We start from the raw sequence: 24,358 nt of genomic DNA, 5'->3' as shown, positions 1-24,358 counted from the left end.
ATTCCTTAGCATAGAGGTTATCAATAATATTTGGTCTTATACAATGCAATAGAGTTCAATATTTTTATGTAGAACTTGAATGTGATAAATAAAATTCCCCAAATATATACTTCAAGTTTTTCTTTATAACATAAAAACAAGGACCTTTGAACTTGGTTGTTAGATTTAGCATGGTTATAAGATGTTGTGGTACTTAATGCATTTTAATCAGTTTCCTGTCATAATCTTAGCTCTTTTGATTGTGTGATGAGAAACAGGTGATTTATATTAGAAATCATCTTCTGAGGAGATTTTATGTTTGTAGTTAAATTTTTCTTCCTTGCAAATACCTAACAAAAATGTTTAAAACTTACTTAGAAATTTTGTATTTGCATGAACATAGCACAAAATAAACTGAAAGATGACAATGATGATAATGACAATGATTATTATTGTTATGTTATTACCAGGCTCTTCCAACTTTTCAAATATATTGATTAATCAATTAGAGAATCTTTGTGTTAATTTAGAAGTAAAGTGTTTTAAATTACGCTAAGTTAAATAAACTTGTCTAAGATCTAGCTAGTCTGTATTATTAAGCTAAAATCTTTAACGAGACAATATCCTTAATTTTGATTTTGGTTATATGTTACCTATTAGCCATATTTGGGAAAAAAAGATATAAGGGAAATTTGAAGCTAAAAAATGCAATAATATAACAAAAATTCAAGAAAATAAGTCTTTGAATGTTACAAATTTCATTTTACCATTATAAAAGCCCTGATCTTTTTTTACTCCTATTGTTTAATTCAGGTTAGCCCTTGTTAGTGGGTTAGAATGGCTACTGTATTTTTTTTTAAGAAAAAGATAAAACAGTAAACCAAAGGGTTAAAAGATTTGTGAAGTCATTTGAACGATATGGATACTAACTTAAAAAAAAGCTTTCTCTGTTTATATTAGTGGATTCTTATATAGATATTTTTTAAATGAGATCACTATGAAGTATGTGTATTAGTTCAGGAAAACATCTTTTTTCCCACCAAAATGCTCATTAGATAATAGTGGTTTTCTTTCAATAGAAAATTATTTTTTAAACCCTATTGTCAACTGAAATGATATATTGTATTTTCTATTGACTTAAGAACACATTTTACATTTTAAAGACTTTTTGGGTGAACATTTGCTTTAAAGTGATAGAAATTAGCTTTTAGAACATAAGCAGCATACATTATCTAAATGCCCTACCTAAAGCCAGTGTAGCTTTTTAGTTTATCCATTTTACTAGCAAATGTTATTGGTTTTTCTGAAATAATTTATAAAAGTACAGAATTCTTGTATCTGCTGATCAAAATGCAGCATTTTTTGACCTTATGAAATTTCACACCCCAACGAGTTTTAAAGACATACTGTATGTCATAGTCTGCCAACATCTGCTCCAACACTTCCACTGGCAGAGGCTGAAATAAATGCTGCACTCTCGGGGAAGGATCCTATTTAGTGACTGACAGTCAGCTTATTTATCCATGAAATAAATATTATTTGACATCTGTAATCTTGTATAATCAAGTAGCTGTAGGTAGTTGACTCAAACTAACAAGTAAGTTGTAGGTCAGCTCCTTAGTTTTAAAAAGTGTTAGTAACATGGATCTTACACTAGATAAATTTTAAAAAATTGATTATTACTGAAGCTTGACTTACTGCAATCTTAAATTCTGTAAATAACAATTATGTGAGGAAATGATGAGTCTACTGAAATGGGTACTAGTTGAAGAAGTAGTTCAAATTCCAACCTGGCCACAAGCTGCAAGTAATAGGACCTTGGGCAGATTATTCTCTGAAACTCTGATCTTTATTTAGTTTCTTCATCAGCATGTTAGAAACATTTGGATTCAGTGGATTTGTAAGGCCCTTTTTGTCTCTGACATTCTGTGATTCTGTGAGGTGGACTTTGAGCAGGTCCTTGAAGAATGAGTAGGAGTTAAGCAAATTAAAACAGAGAAGAAGGATATTCCAGGCAGAGGGCAATAAAGAATGTCTTTATGAGGAATAAAGGAAAGAACAATTGGTGCAAGAGAGGGTTACTTCACCATTGCTTTTCCCTTTGCCCTAGCCCCCTTTAGTACATTTTTAAAAAGATAATTTTACAAGGTATTTCTAAGGTATGTTGGGAAATGTTTTATATATATATATATATATATGTGTGTGTGTGTGTGTGTGTGTGTGTGTGTATATATGTGTATATATGTGTATATATATGTGTGTGTATATATATATCTCCCTTATTTTTCTGATAATTAAACATATTACTTCATATTTAATCAATATGGGTTTTAATGAAATTTTACCAAAATAGGCTTTTTATCTATATGGAAAAAAACAGAGTATGAGAACTGTAAGGGTCTTGAGAACTTCCAATCTTAATTAAATTTTGCTTCCCTCCTGATTTAAATTTTTCAAAAAGATAGTCTTATACTCATTGTTTCCACTTCGTATCCCACTGCAGTCTAGCTTCCTCCCTTACTCACTTGGTTGAAACTACTTATAATAAATTATTGAGTGGCCACTGAATTGCTAGTGTAGGGAAAAGAAATATCTTTTCTCCCCATTTTAGGTTCATGGCTGAGGCTCCTATAACAAAAGGAAGATTAACAAGAGAAAAACACACAAATTTAAGTAATAAAACTTTTGTGTGACAATGCGGCCTTTGGAATTGAAGACCCAAACAAACACAGAAACTTTTTTTTTTTTTTTTTTTTTAAGACAGTCTCACTCTGTCACCCGGACTGAGTGCAGTGGCGCGATCTTGGCTCGCTGCAACCTCCGCCTTCTGGGTTCAAGTGATTCTCCTGGCTCAGCCTCCCAAATAGCTGGGATTATAGGTGCACACCGCCACACCTGGCTAATTTTTGTATTTTTTTTAGTAGAGATGGGGTTTCACCATGTTGGCCAGCTGGTCTCAAACTCCTGACCTCAGGTGATCCACCTGCCGCAGCCTCCCAAAGTGCTGGAATTACAGGCATGAGCTACCATGCCTGGCCAAACTTGTGTATTTTTATGCTTAGGGGTGATGAAGAGGTGGATAGTCTTAGGGACTAAGGGGTTATAATGGTAATAAACTGAAGGGAACTTAGTAAGGCTTGTTTGTCAGATTCTTTTCTCTGTCCCTGTGTCTTCAGAAATAAGGATATTCCTTTCCTCTGGGTATAGGGTGGGCATCTCTCATATGGGGATCTTATGACCTATTTCAGGGGAAGGTCAAAAAATTCTTGCTAAGTTTTATGACCTGTCTCAGGTGAGAAGGATGAGAGGAAGGTAAGAATGACCTTCCTGCTTTTGCTGTTTTCTCAAATGCTAAGGTGCTATCTTTTGGGAGATCATGTCATGAACCCTATCAGTAAGTCTAGTAGACATCTTTTAGTTCTTATTTATCCTGGATTTATATCTGGGCTGCATTTTATACTGTTGATCACCGTCTCCTTTTTGACCACTCCCACTGTGTTCTCAGAGATACCTCTTTCCTGTTCCCCCCCACCCCTTAGGCTAATGCACAGTTCTGGTATTTAACAGGGTTCTGGTTGAAGACTCTTCACACTTTGTACCTTCTCTTGGGCGGACACGTTGACTTTTGGGGTTTCAGTTACAACCTTGTATGCAGCTTACTCCCACACTTAAATCTCTAGGCTAGGCCTGTCTCCGGAGCATTAGGTTACTCTGTTCAATTGGCTGCTGGACATCTCTACCTAGATATGTTTTGACCGGGTGTGTCCTAAGCTAAACTCAAGATAATTTTGTCTATTTCTTCCTTTATACTCAGTATCTGAGTTCTGTCTCTGCCTGATCAGAAACATGGATCCTTTCCATGCCTTTTTTTCCTTCTTCACATCTTTACCCCACTCCCAATCCATTTCTAGTCCTGCTGATTCTGCATATTTCTTGAACCTATGATTCTTTTCTGTAATCACCCTAGAATGAGGCCTCATCATATCTGCTGTAGATTCTTAACTAGCTTCTCTGTTTCTAGTTTGTACCACTCATACTCTTTCTTCACGTGGGTATCAAAGTGGTCTTTCTAAAATTATATCGTAACTATGCCATTCCCCTGTGAAAGCCCTGCCGTGGATCATCACTGCCTACCGGATAAAGCTCAGCTTCCTTAATACATCATAGATCTCTTCAATCTGGCCTCTACTTTCAACTCTTGCAAGATCTCTCTTCTGCTCTACAATTATGTATCAGCAATACTGAACTGTTTATAATTCCCTGTTCAACCTATGCTGTTTTTCCACTCTGAGGCTTTGTTTATGCTGTTCCCTTTGATTGGAATGTCCTTTGGTCCTCTATTTGCCTGGATAATTTTCCGTCTTCTAAGACTTAATTCAGATTTTAATTCCCATCCCTATTCCTTGCTAAATTACTCCTCTCTGCCCTTCTTAAATCTACTATCTTCTGCTGTTAACACATTGTTTCTTGGTTATCTTGTTCCTGTGCATGTCTCATTCACTGATCAGTAAGTTATTTTAGGGGAAAGAGCTTAGTCTTATGTATCTTATATCTCCTAGTGCCTGTATTTTATGACTTAATAACTTTTTAAATGAACGTCTGAAACATCTAGTCTGGATTTCTCTTTTTTTAGGTGAGAAAAATGAAGCCTTTAGAAATTCAGTGATCTTTTTAAGGTTGCCTTACTAGGGTAGTAGTAGTTAAGTATCAAGAATAAAACTCAAGTGTCTTGACTATCATTTAAATGTTACTCCCCTCCCCCACCCCCATATTATAAGATTTCCCCTAGATTTACGGTGATGAGACCTGATTTTGGGCCCCATTTCCAGCACTTAAATTACTAGGTATCCTTTGGCATGGAGAATGGAAACTCCACAAACCCTATAGAATGTGGATAGCAATATTTGACGTTCACCCTTCTTTGGGTGGATCACATATGAACTATTAATATATAGGTGCCAATGTAGTGCTATAGAAATGTAAGTAAAAATAAGGTTTTTCAAGCATAGTACATCTCTAATCAGAATTATGGTTTGATGGATTTTTAAGGATTGTAGATTAAGATAATCTGTACACAAGAAACGTGCACTTTAAAAAATAATACAAGATACATACATTGTCTCAGGGCTGCATTTTATTTTACTTTGAGTAAAACAGTTTGCCTATCCAGGAGTCATGGTCTTGCTAACATTTTGACAATTTGTATGAACTTCTCTTGAGTTTACTAGCTTGCTCAGTTCCAGAGTGGGAATATTTCCCACATGGAGGACGTGTGCATTTGCCCCTATGTCTTGGGCTTATCCTACTTCTGATCTATTCCTTCTTACTCTCTGTGGTGGGATGGGAGAAGTGCCAGCCTGTGTCCTAAGAAGCCTCTCCTAGAATTCTACCTTATTCTATGCTGCAAATATTGTCCCACCCTGACAATATGCTTTCCTTCTCTGAAACCTTTCTTCAGTCCCTTCTTAAAAAATAGGTCATTTCTGCATTTATAAGCACAATTTTTAAAGATGAAATATTTACTCTTTTTTTTCTGTCTTCTTTAACTTTTTTGTTTTTTAAGACAAGATCTCACTCTGTCACCCAGGCTGGAGTACGGTGGCACAATTACAGCTCTCTGTAGCCTCAATCTCCCAAGCTGAAGTGATCCTCCCACCTCAGCATCCTGAGTAGCGGGGACTACAGCTGCATGCCACCTCATCTGGCCAATTTTTTGTAGAGACAGGGTTTCACCATTTTGTTCAGGCTGGTCTTGAACTCCTGGGCTCATCAAGTGATCCACACCTTGGCCTCCCAAAGTACTAGGATTATAGGCATGAGCTACTGTGCATGACCAAAGTATTTACTCTCTAACCAACTTTTCTCTCTCTCTTTGAAAGTAAGGAAATTATGGGACTTAAACCTACTGACGAACATCTTTATCTCATCCCAGCTACTTGGGTGGCTAAGGTGGGAGGATCGTTTGAGACTGGCCTGGGCAACATAGAGGGACCCTGTCTCTTTAAAAAAAAAAAAAAAAAATCTTTGAATAAATATTATATACAGAGATTTTTAAGTATGTAGAAAAATCAGTTGATTCCTATTAATGCTTCTAGTGGACATACATGGGGATAGAGAAAAAGCTTATGACTTGATTCTTAGTCTTGTGTAACACGTAATACAACCTAGAATAATAACTTTGTAATTCTAGAAAAACTATAGACTATGTAAATATATACTATATAAATGTACATGAATTATGGGAGAATAATTCACTTTTGAAGTGTTGATTGATCATTATACCCATACCTGACAGTGAAAGGAGTATATAATAAAATTATTGTATGTAGGAATTTGTCATTGACTATGGAAGACATTCACATAGAACATATAGCAGTGGGAGGAAAAATGGGATTAATTGCCAAAATGAATTCTGTAGAAAGTAGCTGCTGTAGAAGTTGAGAGAAGCAATAGGTAAGTGTTAGCGAGGGTGACTAAGAATTTACTCATGAGATGGGGTTAACATGAGCCCTGAGGAAGAGGATTTGATTATGCTTTTGGAAGACAGAGGACATTCTCAGTGAGGTTAACAACATAAGCAAACAAATGAAGGCAAGTATTAAGGAGTAGCTTATTTTGTGAATAGTATAGGCAGTATCCTAGATGGATGGAGAATTTATGCTGGAGGACAAAAAAAAAGCTCAGATTAGAGAGTTAGTAATCAGATTATGGAAAGTCTTGAATATCAATGTGATTGAATTTTTGAATATCCGGTGTCCAAATCAGTATTCAATTTTTTTTAAAAGGACGTACCTGGTTATAGTGTGCAGTGGAAGGGATACATCCTTAAACAAACAGGCTGCGAGTCAGTCAGCAAGATACTGTTTAGTCCTCATCCTTTTCAGTCTTACTGCTACCATCCTAGCTCAGTGCTTCATCACTTCCTTTCTGGATTATGTTGTCTCCTAATCAAGCTCTTACTGTCAAATATTATCTTTTCTGGAATATTTGGAAACAATACATAGGATAGATTCATCTCCAAAAAAAGTTCCTTTGCAAATACCGTTCTCCTTGCTTAGAAAAATTTCAGATGTTCTCCATTTTTGACAAGGAAAAGCTGAATTATTTTTTAATATATATCCACAATTAAACACTTGCCCAAATAATAACTATGTTTATACCTTATATCTTTTCCTTCTTTTTTTTCTGTTATTCTTTAATGTTCTATACATTTTCTTTTTGACATACATTGCTATATTCTGGTCAGGTTTAATTACATACAAAATTCCTAACCCTGTGTTTGTTTTTAATGATTTTTAGATCATTTAATCATTTGATCACTTGAAGATTTGGTGCTTTCTTTTTTTTCTTGATTTACTTTATTTAAAAAACATTTTTAATTGATACATATTAGATGTACATATTTTTGGGTACATGTGATTATTTGATACATTCATATAATGAAATCAAGGTAATTGATAAATCTGTCACCTTAGATACTTGTTTTTTTCTTTATGCTATCAAATTTTTAGACAAATGGAAAGTTATATCTGTTAACAGGTGTATCCCACTGTAAGGAATAGCTGCCTTATCTTAAAAAGTGAATTACTGTAAATTTAATTAAATTTTGCTTCTCGCTTCTATTTTCATAGGTGGTGGTATGTTCACATATTTGCAGAATTTAACCTTAAACCAAGTTTAGAATTGGGAATGGAGAAAACCTTTGTAAAAATTATTTTAAAATGAGATTATTTTTAAGAAAACTATAATGTAACAGTGTCACATATTTCCTTCTTTAGGCTCCAATTCAAATCATACTCCAATTTGGAAAGAACAAAAATTCCACAAAATGTTCATTCTTTCCTACTTTTTCCTTACATTATACAGCAAATGTGGAAAGAAACAAAACAGAAAAAGTGTATCCCATCTTAATGAAAATGACTGCAGCAGTCAAGAGTTTCAAATCCAGCTGCTGGGGTGAAAGCAGCCCTCTGCATCTCTGAAAGATTTCATCAGTGTTATGTCCTTTATAATCATAACTTTTTGTGTGTATCATCTGAGTTTCTTATTAAATAATCTCACTATTTTAATAGTTCCTTCACTACAACACTACGGGTGACCTGATCAGATTTCTGTTTTAGAGCCTGCTTCCTCTTCTCTAGTAGCTTCCACGATTTCCCAGCCCTTTCCTAATTTGTATTCCCAAGCCAATCTTTTAAGTTACAGTCTTTACTTTCTGAGCCTCTTTGATCAGAATATAAGGAATGTGGGGGCTTATTTAGAATCAAAGGGAATGGTAAACTTGTAGAAGACAGTGACCATGCATACTCATTTTAAAAATGTCCCGCAACATTTCTTATAATATCTGGTATACTGGAACATCATTGGACTTGTAGTCAGAAGACTTGACTTTGGGACTTGGTTCTACTGCTTTTCTAGCTATGTGATCTTGGGCAAATCACATAACTTCTCTGATTTTCATTTTGCTCATCTTTGAACAATGGAGCTAATAATACCTTCTTCACAGGCTTACAGTGAGGATCAAGTGAGATCATATAGCCAGGTGGTGTGGCTCACACCTCTAATCCCAGAACTTTGGGAGGCTGAGGTGGGTGGATCATTTGAGGTCAGGAGTTTGAGACCAGCCTGGCCAACATGATGAAACCCCCATCTCTACTAAAAATACAAAGATTAGCTGGGCTTGGTGGGGCACGCCTATAGTCCCAGCTACTGGGCTGAAGCAGGAGAATTGCTTGAACCCGGGAGGTGGAAGTTGCAGTGAGCCAAGACCATGCCACTGTACTCCAGCCTTGGTGACAGAGCAAGACTTTGTCTCAAAAAAAAAAATATATATATATGTGTGTGTGTGTGTGTGTGTATATATACGTATATGTGTGTGTATATATATACGTATATGTGTATAAATGTATATAAGTATGTATATATGTGTATATATACGTATATATGGATATACGTATATATGTGTATGTACATATATATGTATATATGGATATATGTATGTGTATATATACATATGTGTATATATGTATATATGTGTGTATATATGTATATATATGTGTATATATGTGCACATATATATATTTGAAAACTATTTGTACATTGTAAAATGCCATCCAAATAGCATTAACATAAGATAGAAGGTACTTAGTAATGTTTGCTGAATTAACTGGCAATCATTTCTCCTTCTTCAGCTAAATTACATTGGAGTGAGGAGGAAACCACTTTACTGAGCTTTCTTTAAAGAGTCTTAAAGGTTTTAGAGAACTTGCTTACGACAATCTCTTGCAGTTGAGGCCAAATACTATTGTTTGGTTGGAAGAAAATTTCTAGTTTCATTTAATGCCTAGGACTTTGATTAGTCAGGGCTATTCTTTCTTATAACTAAACAGAGTGAGGTACATTCCCAAACCCTGCTCATGGCCTCCTTCTGGCCAAAAAAGAAGACATCACTATGGCTAAAGAAGTAACACCTAATTCTGTGAAGAAAGTCAATGGTAGCTTGATGGGGATAGCATTGAACCTATAAATTACTTTGGGCAGTATGGTCATTTTCACGATATTGATCCTTTCTATCAATGAGCATGGAATGTTTTTCCATTTGTTTGTGTCCTCTCTTATTTCCTTGAGCAGTGGTTTGTAGCTCTCCATGAAGAGGTCCTTCACATCCCTTGTAAGTTGTATTCCTAGGTATTTTGTTCTCTCTGTAGCAATTGTGAATAGGAGTTCACTCATGATTTGGCTCTCTGTTTGTCTGTTATTGGTGTATAGGAATGCTTGTGATTTTTGCACATTGATTTTGTATCCTGAGACTTTACTGAAGTTGCTTATCAGCTTAAGGAGATTTAGGGCTGAGACGAAGGGGTTTTCTAAATATACAATCATGGCGTCTGCAAACAGAGATAATTTGACTTCCTCTCTTCCTATTTGAATACGCTTTATTTCTTTATCTTGCCTGATTTCCCTAGCCAGAGCTTCCAATACTATGTCGAATAGGACTGGTGAGAGAGGGCATCCTTGTCTTGTGTGGTTTTCAAAGGGAATGCCAAGAAAGAGCCCACATAGCCAAAACAATCCTAAGAGAAAAGAACAAAGCTGGAGGCATCACACTACCTAACTTCGAACTATACTACAAGGCTACAGTAACAAAAACAGCACGCTACTGGTACCAAAACAGATATATAGACCAATGGAACACAACAGAGGCCTCAGAAATAACACCACACATCTACAATCATCTGATCTTTGACAAACCTGACAAAAACAAGCAATGGGGAAAGGATTCTCTATTTAATAAATGGTGTTGGGAAAACTGGCTAGCCAGATGCAGAAAACTGAAACTGGACCCCTTCCTTACACTTTATACAGAAATTAACTCAAGATGGATTAAAGACTTAAACGTAAGACCAAAAACCATAAAAACCCTAAAACTGTAAAACCATAAAAACCCTGGAAGAAAACCTAGGCAGTACTATTGAGGACATAGGTATGGGCAAAGACTTCATGTCTAAAACACCAAAAGCAATGGCAACAAAAGCCAAAATTGACAAACGGGATTTAATTAAACTAAAGAGCTTCTGCACAGCAAAAGAAACTGTCATTAGAGTGAACAGGCAGTCTACAGAATGGGAGAAAATTTTCGCAATCTATCCACCTGTCAAAGGGCTAATATCCGGAATCTACAAGGAACTTAAACAAATCTACAGGAAAAAAGTATCCCATCAAAAAGTGGGCAAAGGATATGAACAAACACTGTGCAAAAGAAGACATTTGTGTGGCCAACCAACATATGAAAAAAAGCTCATCATCACTGGTCATTAGAGAAATGCAAATCAAAACACAATGAGATACCATCCCACACCAGTTAGAATGGCGATCATTAAAAAGTCAGGAAACAACAGATGTGGAGAGGATGTGGAGAAATAGGAATGCTTTTACACTGTTGGTGGGAGTGTAAATTAGTCCAACCATCGTGGAAGACAGTGTGGTGATTCCTCAGGGATCTAGAACTAGAAATACCATTTGACCCAGCAATTCCATTACTGGGTATACACCCAAAGGATTATAAATCATTGTGCTCTAAAGACACATGCACACATATGTTTATTGCAACACTATTCACAATAGCAAAGACTTGGAACCAACCCAAATGCCCATAAATGATAGACTGGATAAAGAAAGTGTGGCACATACACACCATGGAATACTATGCAGCCATAAAAAATGATGAGTTCATGTCCTTTGCAGGGACATGGATGAAGCTGGAAACCATCATTCTGAGCAAACTGTTACAGGAACAGATAACCAAACACCACATGTTCTCACTCATAAGTGGGAGTTGAACAATGAGAACACATGGACACAGGGAGGGGAACATCACACACCAGGGCCTGTTGAGGGATTGGGGGCTAGGGGAGGGATAGCATTAGGAGAAATACCTAATGTAGATGACAGGTTGATGGGTACAGCAGACCACCATGGCACGTGTATACCTATGTAACAAACCTGAACATTCTGCACATGTACCCCAGAACTTTAATAAAAAAATGTAAAAAACATTTATACAAAAAAGGAGTATTCGGTTAACATATATTGATTGCTTAAAAAAAATAAATAAGATCTAACACCATTGGATCAGAGACAAGAGTTTGGGTGAGGGCAAGAGGAACGGGGTATAGACCAAATTCTTCAAACCCTGGGCTTTGGAAGACAAAGCTGCTGCAGGCTGAGAAAGACCCGTGTGACTATTGTTATTCCCTTTTTAGTCAGAAGTTGTTTTTTTCTTAAAGTAATAAAATCCTTCAGTATTTTTCTGACTGGTTGAAGAGGATCCCATCCATTGGAGGAAAAATTAAACGTAATTTGTTTCCTAGATTACTGCTATTGAAAGGTGGAGGATGCAATGGGGATTGTTTTTACAGGAAGGCAGGCAAGTAGTTATCAGCTTCAATAGTTTGTACTCAGGACATAGAAGAGATTCCAGAATGACCACCTTCCTTTATTCCTTTCTTTTTCCTTCCTTCCTTTCCTCTGTATCTGCCTTCCTCCCTTTCTCTCTCACTCAACTTTTTCGAAGGTCAGCAATCAACTATTACTTGTCGATAGGTGCTTAAGTAAGGGAACACCCTACATATAATTAGTGTCACTCAATTATTTTTAAATACTTCTGACTCCTTCATTGATTTTCTTTTCTAGTCATCTCAAATAACAACCATTTGCACCTACTGTGTTTTGAAGTTTTCTACCTTGTGTGTATGTGTTTGACTTAAAGTAACACAATTTGGAAACAGGAGTCGTCAAAATTAATATTTAAATATATTTTTTAGGAAGTCTAAATTCTAATGAATATTTAGAAAGTTTTTATTGAGGGTTATTATGTTCTCAACATTGTACCAGGTACTGAGGGCAAAAAAGAAGGAAATAAGGAAACCAACCTTTCTTTGAGCATTACTATGTATCAAGCCCTTTCACTTATGTTTTCTCATTTTATCTTCACAACAACACTGTGAGGTAAGTATTATGCTCCCCGTTTTAAAGGAACTCAAGAGTGGTTATATGACTTGCTTAGGCCACTATTTGGCAAATGGCAGAGCCCACAGCATGAACCCATGTCTAGCAGAGTGAACCTAGAGTTTTGTGTTCATTTTCTTATTCCATCGATATAAGATCTAGCCCTTGGCTTTGAAGAATTTATAGTCTAGTAGCAAAAATATGCCACAGACCCTTGGAATTGGTATTTTGAGATGTTTTATGGCTAAGTTCTGAAGTGAGTTTTGCAATTAATATATGCAGTTACAATTTAGGAAAAAGAGGTATCATTAAAGACGGGATCATCAAGAAAAGCTTCTTTGGAAATTGAGATTGTTTGGATAAATAGTAAGATTTCAAAAGATAAAGTTACTTTCCAGTTAACAAGAATAGCATTAATTTGAAAAATTATTTCTGAGAAACTTTGGCTGAATTTCTTTTCATCTTGTCGAAGTAAGTTGGTAGGAAATCTTCAGAAATGAATGAAAGCTCCAGATGGTATGTTATTTCCTTATCCCTGTATAGAGTGAAAAATATCAAATGAGGAAAAAGAATAAATGATAGGAATAGGTATGGCATTTGAAATACTTAGCAGAATGCCCTAACCATGTCACACATTGTTTTCTCAGGGCCACAGTTAGGCATGAGCTACCCTGTTTGTTAGCTTACCTCGTGTTTTATTTGTAGTTTCTGTAGTAACATTGCTGTTCATCTTCTCTCCTAGTAGAATATAAAGTAATTTTACTGACAAATAAGCACTCCATTTTAAAATCCTACCTACAGAGTTTTTAAAATTTAAGCTAAAAAAGTTATAAACTGTAGCTTGGAAAGCGGTACATTATCTCTTTATATATTTTTTAAAAATTTGCCGCCTTTAATGTAGGGAAGCTGGAGTATTGTGGATGGAAAGTGGAGGGTGGGGCAGGAGGATCACCACCTGCAGCCTGTGTATGATAAGACAACTATAGTGTATTTACTGTCTAGTTTTTTTATGACCTTACTAAATGTGTAGATTATTTTGGTTGAGTTGAATGTAGATAACTACTTGATTTAGTGAATTTTTTTTTAGTGTGTCATTTTAAACTTAAATGTTTAGTTTCTAGAAAGAGGATTGTGTGTAATTAGTTTTTGAAATTGTAATTAGAAAGATCATTGTTCGCCCATTATATTCAGTGTTTTAATCCCATTTTATAATTAATACATTGGAAACTAGGAGGGCAATTAAGGAAGTAAGGGAAGAAAATTAACATTTTTAAAGAGCCTGCTTTTTACAAGGTGTTTTATTTGTGTGATTGCATTTTGTCATCACATGGAAAACATGAAATAAATATTATTACTTAAAGGAAAAATAACTAGATAATGAATCTGAGACCTAGAGAGACTGAAAAACTTTCCCAGAACCTCAAAGCAGGTATATGGCAGAACTGTGATTTGAACTCTAACACCTGGTTTGAATGCATGTAATCATATATGGGGTTCAGAGATGACAACTCTCTTCAAGTAATACGTAGTCAGCACCCACAGAACTTTCGTGCCATGCCAAGTATCACCCAGCGGGTTAATAGTGGACTCTCATTGTTGTCAAGAGTTGTATTATATATAATAGCGATACTTCTTTCTGCCAGAGCAAAGGAACAAATATAGATGTTGTAGATTGGTGGCTGATAAATTTGATAGAGTTTTATAATGTAATGTTGAGCCGGTTGCTTAACCATACTGGGACTCAGAGTTTTCTCATCTGTAGAGTGAGGGAGTTAGAGGGAAGGATCTCTGAAGTCCTTTCTTCTAAATTCAGTGGTTTGCCTATCAGCAGCAGCAAATTATTTCTTGAAATATTGACTATATTGTGGAGTAGTATAGTAATAAATTACCACTTGTTGAGTACCTTCTGCCTCGTACTTTACATACATATATGTACATACATACACATATATGTGTGTATTAGTAAGATATATTTAATCTTACTAACATCCTTGGAGGACAGTCTATTTTACAGCTGGAGAAACTAGGCTCATGGAATTTCCCAGTGGCAAGGAATTCTTTCAGAGATGGAGCTGGGAGATAAACCTGCAGCGTTCAAGTTTCCAGACCAGTGCTTTTTCCATATTCCTACTTAACTAAAGGATCTCTGACTACCTTACGTTAGGGCCTTGAGGTGAGAGGTTTTCTAGTGTGGGCAATTCAGAAGATACGGGTTTTCCATACCTCTAGACTAGTCTGTCTGTCTGTATCATGGATCAGATCTTGTCATTCTTGACTAGTACATGAAGATGTATTTGAGAGCTTTTGGATAATTCCATTTAGGGAAACAGCAGCCTAATGTAGATGATTCACTAGTATGTGAAGATTTCAGCATTGCTTTTCCAACTAAGTCATAGAAGCCATAGGGGAGACACTGATTTTTTTTAGAGGCAGAATCATCTGAGTATTTGCAGTAAGTTATATAATCATTGCATTTTTAACAAATTGAACTTGAGAGACATGTTTTGTTGCTTCCTCTGAGTTGATACATGCTAAATTATTGGCTTTCTGATTTTTTCACCCTTATATCTTTATTTTAATTTAAAAGCATTTATTATACTTTGAGTAAAGTTAAATGAGGCCTAAGGCCACATTGGGAGGAAGGACCTTTAAGCCTTGGAATTTAGGGAAGATATAGAGGCGTTCTTTTGGGTTGGAAATAATACATAATCAAGCAGATGCTAATGAAAAAATGAAATGCAGGGGAAGAGAAAAGAGACGAGGGTGCCTGTTTGGAAGTTTTGTAGAGGAGAGTACATTGCCCCTTTATTACAATAATGTTTCTGAACTATAATAAGGTCTTTCATTGCAAGTTCAGCTTTTTTCATTCATTTGTTTTGTGCTCTGCTTCCTCTGTTACTAATTGTCAGCACAATAGTCTTCCAACTATGAAGTCTCAGTGTCCTTTTGGACCAATTTGTCATTGTCTTTCTCCCTCACCCCCCAACCCATGCACTCAGAATCTATTACTATGGTTGCATTTTTAGACATTTTTAATGTTTTAAAATGGCACTGCTTTTGAAACCTGCCAGAATAGTTCATGATAACTGAATCATCCAACCAGCAACAGTTATTGATTCCAAAAGCACACTGATAAAGTTTCTGTCTCTATAGGGTGTTCTTATAAGATAATTAAAAATAAACATGTAATATTCTTTACAGCACTATTTCATATGCATTGTTTCCTTTGAACTTCACGTTAGTCCTGTGGAACATTTTGTTAAAATATTTTTGTTAAACTATATTATTTACAGATTTACTCTTTGCCTCATAAATTGTTTGATATTTCTGTGCTTCTAGGAAGTTCCACCTCTCTTCTTTACCTATTGATGGGTCTTTATTTTTATAGACAGATTATTTTATTATGACTAAGGAATCAGTAGAGTTGGCTTAGACTGACAAGCCTGAATAAATTCCGATATTAGACTCCAGGCAACTTTAGTTACATGTTAATTCATGTTAGGTTTTTAACATTTTGGCCAATGAACACTTTAAATGTGTTCTCAGCCTTGTTCCAATAATCTGATATTGACAGAAAGACATTATTTAAATATAACTTCTATAAAGAAGTCCTGAAGCAGTATATTACTTGACAGCTTATCTGTCACTTACAGAACTTTGTCTTATCATGTGATCAGAGCTTCTTGGTGCTTTTAAATATAATGTCAGTGAAGATGGCAGTTATTTTTAATGCATGAATGCTAAATAAAAGATTGGTCAGTTTTCTCTGGGAGAAAACATATTTCAGTTCTCTGAGGTCAGGAGTTTGAGACCAGCCTGGCCAACGTGGTGAAACCCCATCTCTACTAAAAATACAAAAAATTAGCTGGGCGTGGTGGCATATGCCTGTAATCCCAGTTACTCAGGAGGCTGAGGCAGGAGAATGGCGTGAGCCCAGGAGGCAGAGATTGCAGTGAGCCGAGATTGTGCCACTGCACTCCATCATGGGTGACAAAGCAAGACTCCATCTCAAAAAAAAAAAAAAGTGACTTCGAATCTGCATCTTGGTCTTTGTATATGTTTATTGTTTATTTCACTGTGGTATGTATGCACTGATAAGCTACTTTGAAGATATGTGAGTAGAAATTTTCTCATTGGTACATATGGAAATCTCGAGGCATTTAAGTTGTAAGTTACTTCTAAGTGGGAGCTACACAATTGGTACATATGGACATAAAGGTGGAAATAATAGACACTGGGGATGCCAAAAAGGGGAAGGGTAGGACAAGGACCAGAAAACTACCTATTGAGTACTATGTTCATTACTTGGGTGATGAGTTCACTAGAAGCCCATATCTCAGCTTTATACAATATACCCATGTAACAAACCTGCACATGTACTTCATGAATTGAAAATTTTTTTAAAAAGCTGTATCACAATCACATCTAATAAAACTAATCTTTAGTATTACCAAGTACAAATTCATATTCAGATTTCCCACTTGTTGCCTAAAACTGGTTTGTTTTGCAACAAGAATGCATTAAGGAGGACCACGCATTGCATTTGGTTTTTATAAATCTTTTAAGTCCCTACTAGTCCAGCAGAGTATTAGACTACCTTCCTCACCCCTCTTTTGGGTACATCACTTATTAAAGAGACTACGTCATTTGTCCTGTGAAAGTTCTGTCTTCTGGAATTCTCTGATCGTTTCTACGAGGTGTCATTTAACTTTTCCTCTACCTCTGTATTTACTGTAAAAGGAAGTTAGATCTAAGGATTCCATCAGATTCATATTCAGAATTTTTATCAAGATTGTTTCCTTGGTGAGTCTGTGTACTCCATATTGCGTTATGTCAAGAGGTACCTAGTATTTGGTTGACCAGCTGTTAGTAATGCTATCATTGTTCACTGGGTTACGGTGGTGACAGTGTCATCTCTTCATTATAAACTTAAGTTTCTCTCATGTGGTTACCAGATAATCTGTGGTTTGACATGTTAGCATTATGCAATATTTAGTCTTAATTAGTTACTTACCAAATGAGTTTACCATTGGTGATTTTTGCCTGAACGAATTATTTTATTAGGGGTAGATTCTCTTTTAGGTATTTTTTTAACGTGATTTCAATTAGCCAAGGCACAGATAAATTGGGGCATTGTGTTAGTCATTCTGTTTATTTATTTGAGACCAGCCCTGTTTAGGCATAGTACCAGAAATCAAATAGTATAGACCTTCCCCTAAGGGAATTTTCAATCTAATGTACATTCTTGTTGAATTGTTTAAAAATTTTGTTATCAAATCCCAGTTTCATCGTGTTTCAAATATAAATAGCTTTTCTTAAAAATAGACCGGGCACAGTGGCTCACGCTTGTAATCCCAGCACTTTGGGAGGCTGAGGTGGGCGGATCACGAGGTCAAGAGACTGAGACCATCCTGGCCAACATGATGAAACCCCGTCCCTGCTAAAAATACGAAAATTAGCTGGGCCTAGTGGCGCATGCCTGTAGTTGTAGTCCCAGCTACTCTGGAGGCTGAGGCTGGAGAATTGCTTAAAACCTGGGAGGCGGAGGTTGCAGTGAGCCGAGCTCGCGCCACTGCACTCCAGCCTGGTGAAAGAGAAAGATTCCGTCTCAAAAAAAAAAAAAAAAAACTCATAATTATTTTTCAGATTTTACCATGTTATTCAGTAGCATGTTATGTAATGAATGGTTAGATATCCTGTGTACATCTGAGTAATTTACTTCTGTTTCATGCATTATGACTATAAATAAACTGCTTATTCTGGTGTATGAGTACAATGGAGTTGTATGCCACTATTAAATATAATGATGTAGATCTTTATTTACTGAAGTAGGAAATATCCAAAACATATAATAGCATCAATAATGGTCTCATTTTTATTTTTCAAAAGTGCTTAGAAAAGGTCTAAAAATGTATGTATTCAAACACTAATAATGGTTATACCTGAATGGTAGGATTATGAGTATTTTTATTTTGCCTATACTTATTTATGTATTTTTCTGTATTAAGCATGGATGATTTATACAGTGAAAGTAAATCAAGAAATATGTTTGAAAACCATCTTGTCCACACAACAATTTGAATTTAGTAATGTCACCAAGCTGTATACTTAAAATGGTTAAAATGGTACCTTTTATGTTATGTATATTTTACTACATTTTTAAAAAGCCCATGGCTATTATACTGCAAAAACCAAAATCAAAGCCAAAAAACCAACATGCCTAATTACTTGAGTCCACTAGATGTTTGCATGCCTCTTATAATTCTTTTAGTAAATGCCTTATGTCATTTTTATATTTTAACTATTGTCTCAAAATGACCACAGTATGTTTATTTGGAATTTCAAGTAGGCAGAAAGTATGCAAAGAACAGTTGTTCCAGAAGACTCTTGAGGTGTATGTTTGTTTAATTAGAGGCAGGATTCGGTGGGCAAACAAGATAGAGAAATGTTGATGGGGAAAATATTGGCTCTGTAAGTGTGCTTTTGGTAAATGGTAGTATCTGTAGTGACCATATTCAAAAAAGAAAAATGTGTTAGGAGAAGTTCACATTAACATATTGTGACTTCAAATTCAACTCAAGTTCATAAATAGTATTTCATGTTAATTCCAAAGTGGTGGTTTATGATAATTAAAATGTCTCAATTTGGAATGTGGATGATAAAGTGAAAAACATCTTCTAGAGGGAAACGTAATGTTAGTAATCCAGTCTTACTCCCATTGTTTATTGAACCCCTTGTATTATGGAATCAAATGTAACAACTTTGTCTTCTCTCCTATTTGCTTATGTGGAGAGAGATATGTTGAGTCTGGGTGATAAAAGGCAAATGGTTCAGATAAAAATAACTAGCAATGTGGAGCTGGATTGATGCAAGTCTGCAGATCACTTTTCCATTATTAGTAATTGAACATTTTTTTAATCATTAACTTCATTGGTATTGGAGAATGTGAGAGCCAGCAATAAAAGAACCCAAAGGCTCTCTTGCCTTCCTTTCTGCTATCCTTACCACTTTCTTTCCCTTCAGCTTCTCATTCTAAACCACCTCCCATTACTTCTACCTGGAGAAACGAGATGTCAAGGATCAGCATCCTGCTAGGGGATAACCCTCATTCCTGTCCATCCCTATACTGTGGAGAGAACCAGAAGCAAACACATTGGAGCCCTCTCCCACTCAAACGCTGTTATCAGTTGGAACTTATCCTGGATTTCCTTATATGAGAAAAAGTGTCATAGATGGGAGAAGGGCCAAGCACGGGGAAGGTATAGAGAAGGTATAGAAGAGGGAACAGACAGTCCTATGGCTTTGACAGATGATTACTGATTTTTAAGGCACTTTTCCTAGCAGTGTATTCTCTTCAGAAGAGCATGGGATTGGGATTGAGATAGACTTGGAATAAATCCTTACATAATGACTCACAGTTGTGTGTTTTGGGGCAAGTTATTTAGCTTGCCTGAGTCTTGTAAATTTGCTCATTTATAAAATGGAAGATAATAACACCTTTTAGGTTTTTCCTTTGGATTAAATGAGTAACATTTGTACACCACTCTTTGTGCAGTGCCTGGAATGTAGTGATCACTCAGCAGTTATCTGCTGCTGGAATTGCTCTCTACCAGGACACCTGCCTCACTTAAGTCACCTTCTGCTCAGTGGATTAAATGAATTTCTTAAAGGTTGATGTATTGAGTCTTAAATAGGTATTATGCTTTTTTGCCCCTAGTGAAAACATTAAACAAAAGATAGAAATGCTTTTTGTCCCCTTCAAAGAACCTCCATGGTGTATCATATTTTTAAGACCTGAAAAATAAACTTGATTTATGGTCATCATAACTCACAGCCAGCATTATTTCATTATGTGATTTAATAAAAAATGGAATCTGGCCGGGCGCAGTGGCTCACGTCTGTAATCCCAGCGCTTTGGGAGGCTTAGGTGGGCGGATCACGAGGTGAGGAGATCGAGACCATCCTGGCCAACACGGTGAAACCCCGTCTCTACTAAAAATACAAAAAAATTAGCCGGGCGTGATGGCGGGCACCTGTAGTCCCAGCTACTTGGGAGGCTGAGGCAGGAGAATGGCGTGAACCCGGGAGGTGGAGCTTGCATGAGCCGAGATTGCGCCACTGCACTCCAGCCTGGGCGACAGAGCGATACTCTGTCTCAAAAAAAAAAAAAAAAAAAAAAAATGAAATCTATTATTATGCCTTTGTTTTTCACACTGAATGTTATTTTAGAAAGAATAAAATTAGTGTTTAAATGGCTCAAGAGGTTGGTTGAAACCTTTAAGCATTTTAATCTAAACAGATGATCTCTAAAAATTTTTTTTTGGTGTATGTATTTCTTGGTCTGACATGTTGCAGTCTCTCTAATTGGCTTTCAGGTTTGCAGAGTAATTACAGCTTTGTACAGAGTTTGTCATCTGTGGCTCAGAATGGTGTAAAGTAAGCAGAACATTTAAAATTCAGCTTGTGGTTCATGTTGCTCAGGAGAGTTTTTTAACTAGTGTATAACTAATATAAGTAACAGTGTAACAACACTGAGAAGTATATGTTATAATAAAAGTTAGCTACCTGGCATTTTGTATAAGCACATTTACTTTACTGATGCATATTAAATGATTCTAAAAATCATAGATAATCATTTGGTTAATAGCTTTTTAGAATCTCTATCCAAAGTTTCTACTTCTGATTTTTAAAATTTAAATTGCCCTACCTTGCTTTGGGAATCTTTACGTAACCAAAAGGAAAATATTCTTCTAAAGAAGTGTTGGCTAATCCATTTATTAACCACCATTTCCTTTAAGAATCATGTGTTTCCGATTCCTTATTGCGAACATGCAAGAACTCAAAAGTTTTTCTATTTGCTCGATCACTGGTTTTAACGTGGTAATTTAGAGTTTTAACTTTTTTGAATTTGGATTCAGCTTTTTAAGTTACATTTGTTTTGTACAGCAACAAACCATAAGACATTATGATATTCTCTTGGTAGTGATCCAACTACCACTTGAATATCTTGGTGTAGAGATCAAATGTGTTTGTAGAGTATTTCATACTGAGACCTGTAAAATATAGGTTTATTTCTATTATACTATTTATTTGTAATTACATGTAACATTATTTTTGTTGGACTAGAGGGTTCACAGGACCTGATTAAATCCTTTATGGCATAAATGAAATACTACTTTATAATTACATGGGTATAATGATTAGTAGTGTGGTGTGTGCTATGAGCTCATAGAGTTTCCTACTCATTTTTGTGTGCCCAGCATTTTGCATAGTGCCTGGCCCATAACTGACATTTCATATATGTCATTTGGTTCATGAATACTTAGCAAGTTTAGTAAGAACAGTGAAGTTGTGCATAACTACTTAGTCATTATATTACTATTTTAATATTTTTCCAAACCACTCCATACATAAATGCAGGTATTTTATTCTTTTCTAAGCCATTCCTTTTCAGTGATCTGCTTGAGAATGGTAATTATAGTAATACCTTGTATTGTTTTTAGCAGCCTTATAAATTATAGTACTTGATATTTGGAATCTCATAACAGCACTTTACGTAGCTTCTAAAAGTCTAGTGTTGAGAAGTTCTTTAAATTATAGCGTTTAAACTTCATTTAGGTATAGTGTTGAAAATATGCTTTTAATTCATGATAATGCTTTTAAAGATGATGAACCTGAGGGCTTAGATATAAAGTACTTTCAAAAGGATCACACAGCTGATTGTGTTAGAGCCTAGAGGATTTGAATTTCTTATTCTGATTGCAAAGTCCATTATCTTAATTGCTTATATCACCATAATGGGAACCTGAAGTAAAACTGAAATAGTGAACCTCAGACCGGGCATTCTTTCTTTGCTTCTGTGCTGTATTTCTCTGTACCCCATAGTTCATTCTTGAGTATTTCTCTTGGGCACGCCCCTCGTTTAAGTGTCTGTCCTCCGTTCTTTACCTTTAAAGCCAGCCAATCAGTTGCCCAATCGTCAGGTATTTATTGTATACTCCTATGTCCTGTCACTGTCCTAGGTGCTATAAGAAGAACTGTGCACACAATTCCTAACTTTTAAGTAATTTAGCTAGTGAATTATTGGCTGGAAATTTAATAGGACTTTTGAAAAGAAGGATATGGGGAGGAACAATTGGCTTCAAAGAGAATCAGACTGATGGGCAGAGTCAGTCATAGGAATTGGTTGCCTCTTTATTAGTATAAATTAGTATAATGTCTTTTAAAACTTACATCTTTCAAATGAACAATATTTTTGCTTATTTTTTATGGAATATATATTTTGTATTTTTTAACTTTCATATTTCAAAAAATATGTCATGCTGCTATACAAAGTTGAATTGTGATATAATAGATTTTATGACCTATTGATTCTACCACCTTTTCATTATCTTGCACATCTCCAGGTTCTCACTTTCCTCCATACCCATTTTAAGTTTCTTAGTTGATTATCATAATCACTCCCTTGCCTTGCATTCTCTATTCTTTTCTGTCTTCTTGCTTTGACAAACTTACTTGGTTAAAATACAGCCTTGCTTAAATTCATTACTCTGTGTTCCTCACCTGTACACATGCAGCTGAATATATCTGGGAGAAAATACACAACCATGATCTCTGTTATTACTTTAAATTCTTCATTATTAAATTCAGGTTTGTCCTTCATCCTTCTCGGCAGTCATGGTAGGTCTCTCTAGCCTATTTGTACTTTCATTTTCCAAAGGTGCTATTTCATATCTTTTTTTCTTCAAAGCCCGATGGATCCTTTTGCAACCTTATTCCTGATGACTTTATATCCTAATTCACTGAAAAAAACAGAAGCAGTGAGAAAATAATTTCTACCAGTTTTTACCTGCTTCTGTACTCCTAATTGCATTTGGGCCCTTACATCTTCTCTCTTATTTCATTACTAAACTATTTATACTCCTGATTAGAGCTACCCCTTTACTTGTCCAGTAAATTTAATCCCTTCTTGCTTATATAGGAACATTGCTTTAGAAATTATCTTTTGGTAGCATCAAAATTACCTTCTTTGTTGGATTATTACTATCAGAATTCATTTGGAAAGTATTTATTGAGTACCTGCTATGTGTCTGGCATAGTTCTAAGTGCTAAGTATATGTGAATGGAGCTTACAATCTAGTTGAAAAGACAATAAGCAAAAAAGGTACCAAAAAACTCATATCGAATGTTAGAAAATGGTAACATGCTATGGAAAATAAAAAATAGAGCCGGTAAGAGAAGATGGAGGGAGAGTCCTAGGTAAGGGGTGCAGATTGCAGTGTTAAATAGGATGTTTAAGGTAGGCAGCTGTGCGGATGTGTGAGGGGGGAAAGAATGTTAGGCAGAGGGCAAAAAGCTCTAAAGCAGAAAGAGTGTAGTGCATTGTTGAGGAAATGCAGGGAAGCCAGGGTGGCTGGCAGAGTAGCCTGAAAGAGAGTACTAGGGAAGTAGGTCAGAAACTTCAGTGGGGTCGGTGGGAGGGTCAGATCACGCAGGACACCTGCTGAGCACTTAAAGGCCTTACTCGTCTATTCTTAGTGAACTGAAACACTGCAGAACTTCTTTGCAGATCTTCATTTTAAGAAGATTTCTGGCTGCTGTGTTGAGAACAGACTGCAGTGAGGGGCAGGGAAAAGCTATTCTAAGGTTTTGGGAATCATCAGGTGAGAGACAATGATGGCTTAGTCTGAGGTAGTGGAGGTGGTGAGAAGTTATCAGAAGCTGGTTTTGTTTTTAAAGTAGAAACACCAGGATTTGCAGGAGGAGTGAAAGTGATGTCAGAGAAGAGAGGACTACAACGGGATTCTTGGGTTTTCAGCTTGGGCACTTGAAAGGATGGAGGTGTCAAGTGAGATAGAGGAAGCCACAGTAG

At 35.9% G+C, this 24,358-nt stretch overlaps 1 protein-coding gene across 9 annotated transcripts in view; it reads left to right on the top strand.

Moving 5' to 3' along the window:
* AKT3 (AKT serine/threonine kinase 3) overlaps positions 1-24,358 on the top strand; it is a 357,879-nt gene that overhangs the window by 160,371 nt on the left and 173,150 nt on the right. The window lies entirely within an intron of this gene.

This window comes from Hylobates moloch, unplaced genomic scaffold (assembly GCF_009828535.3).
Source record: "Hylobates moloch isolate HMO894 unplaced genomic scaffold, HMol_V3 SCAFFOLD_18, whole genome shotgun sequence".
Taxonomy (NCBI): domain Eukaryota; kingdom Metazoa; phylum Chordata; class Mammalia; order Primates; family Hylobatidae; genus Hylobates; species Hylobates moloch.
The sequence above is the reverse complement of the archived record's forward strand: the minus strand, read 5'-3'. Positions and strand labels throughout refer to the sequence as shown.